The sequence below is a fragment of the Lipotes vexillifer genome, unplaced genomic scaffold, assembly GCF_000442215.2.
Source record: "Lipotes vexillifer unplaced genomic scaffold, Lipotes_vexillifer_v1.1 scaffold905, whole genome shotgun sequence".
NCBI classification, from domain to species: Eukaryota; Metazoa; Chordata; class Mammalia; order Artiodactyla; family Lipotidae; genus Lipotes; species Lipotes vexillifer.
In genome coordinates this window covers 2059818-2062361 of record NW_006796034.1, presented here as the reverse complement: position 1 = coordinate 2062361, position 2544 = coordinate 2059818, and the positions used below count along the sequence as shown (strand labels likewise).

Below are 2544 nucleotides of genomic sequence, written 5' to 3'. Positions count from 1 at the left end.
GAACCCACGTCCCCTGCATCGGCAGGCGGACTCTCAACCACTGCGCCACCAGGGAAGCCCAATATCTTCTTCTTGTATTGATCCTTTTATCATTATACAGTGTCCTTCTTTATCTTTCTTTATGGCTTTTGTTTTGATTTTGCCTGATATGAGTATTGCTAACCCCACTTTCTTGTCATTTCCATTTGCATGAAATATCTTTTTCCATCCTCTCACTTTCAATCTATAAGTGTCTTTCACCCTAAAGTGGTTTTCCTTTAGGCAGCATATTGTAGGTTCCTGTTTTATTATCCAATCTCCCAGTCTATGTCTTTTGATTACAGCATTTAGTCCATTGACACTAAAGTAATTATCTACAAGGATGTACTTATTGCTTTTTTTTTTTTTTTTTTTGCAGTACGCGGGGCTCTCACTGCCGTGGCCTCTCCCATTGTGGAGCACAGGCTCCGGATGCGCAGGCTCAGCGGCCATGGCTCATGGGCCCAGCTGCTCCGCGGAATGTGGAACCCTCCCGGACTGGGGCAGGAACCCGTGTCCCCTGCATCGGCAGGCGGACTCCCAACCACTGTGCCACCAGGGAAGCCCCTTATTACCTTTTGAAATCTGTTTTCCAGTTGATTTTGTATTTCTTCTTTGTTCCTTTCTTTTTCTTTTTCCTTTTGTGGTTTTATGGTTTTCTTTTATATTATGCTTGAGTCCCTTTCTTTCTGGTTTTATGAATCTATTGTATGTTTTTGATTTGTGGTTACCCTGATTTTCAAGTATGTTAACCCATAACTATATCTACTTCCTTTAGACTGGTAGTCATATAAGCTCAAACAAGTTCTAAAAGATCGACAATTTCTTAGTCCTCTTCCCCACATTTTGTGATTTTTTTTTTCAATTGCTGGTATATTACTCCTTTATTAGAAATTGTAAATGAGAAATTATTTCAACACCTGAAGACCAAGATACAACAGAAGATTCTATAGGCTCAAGATTTTGAGACATCCTAGAAAGAGTTTTCTGTAAAGTATATCCTTTCTGTGGCATGGCAACATCATTCTTCTTTAAGAAGGTTACTGGGCAGACATCGTTTCTGCCATCACCTATATAAACAATTTGTGTATAATTCACTCCTCATTGTAACTGTTTACCTACAAATTCTACCAAAACTACAATTTTTCAACAACTTTGGGGGCACCTAGTGCAAGAATAAGCATGATAATTTTCCACAGTGAGATGACCATTGCTATAAAAAGCTGCTGGATTTGTAAAGACTTTATGAAACACGTCATGAAAATTGGTAGCTTCTAAAACCCAATCTATGAAGACTGAATTTGAATCTGAAATAATGATCCAGTCAAATTTATCCTTGTACTTTCTTATAAAGTTTAAAAGTTCCACCACCCCTGGAGTGAAAGGCATTGATATCACTGCTCTTCTCATTTCATCTTTTCTTACACCTTCATCTCCCAAATACTTAAAGACTCTGCCCATAAATTCTGTCCACAATCCTTTTTCGTAAGAATCTTGTAGTTCTATAGGAAGCTCTTTCTCTGGAGCACACTGTACAGTCCAGGTGTCACTATTATCATCTATGATTATATTGCCAAAGTCAAAAACCAACAAAATTTTCATGGCTCCAGAAACAGATTTGGGTTACCCCAATTTAGTATTTCCAAGACAATTAATCTTACTTCAGCATGGAGCTTCAGTTTTAAACACCAGCCAGTTTCTAACCAACATTACTCCTACTCTATATGCAGGGGAAAAAGTCTTCTGGTTCCAAGCAAACGAATGGAGACTTCTTAACTCAGCATTATTACAATGGATCATCTGATAGAAAACCTGCCAGGTACATCCCAAAACCAGAGACAGGGACCTGGTCGGTTGTCATTCCCAGGGAGGTGCACATTGGATGCTGATGGGAGCACCGGGCTGGACCCGGCTGGGTCCCCAGGGCTCGTCACTGACCCAGGCCAGAGATCCGCAGCCGTTCTGGCCTCGGTGCTGCTCCCAAGGACTCTGTCCTCCGGCCTCCTCTGGGTGCCTGCGGGTGAGGGCCGCCCCACTCACACACTGGGCCACGTTTTGTGATTTTGATGGCCTATTTTACATCTTCGTGTTTATCCTTTTGCTGTTCATTTTAGTTATAATCACTTTCACAGAATTTTTTGATTATTTTTTTAATCTGTGTACTGACTTATTTAAGTGATCTTCAATCTTTTTATATATTTGCCTTTCCTATTGTAACTTTCCCTTTCCTATAGACACGCAGGCCCAGCGGCCATGGCTCACGGGCCCAGCCGCTCCGCAGCATGCGGGATCCTCCCGGCCCAGCGGCCATGGCTCACGGGCCCAGCCGCTCCGCAGCATGCGGGATCCTCCCAGACCAGGGCACAAACCCGTGTCCCCTGCATCGGCAGGCGGACCCCCAACCACTGCGCCACCAGGGAAGCCCGCTGTATTCTTTCAGTTTTTACTTGTCTGAGACATTCTTTATCTCTCCTTCTATACTAAATGATAATCTTGAAGGGTAGAGTATTCTAGGTTGCAGGTTTT

General features: G+C 42.7%; 1 pseudogene; it reads right to left on the bottom strand.

Moving 5' to 3' along the window:
- Positions 1–894: 894 nt before the first annotated feature.
- Positions 895–1620, bottom strand: LOC103091069 (pyridoxal phosphate phosphatase PHOSPHO2 pseudogene; annotated as a pseudogene).
- Positions 1621–2544: the final 924 nt, after the last annotated feature.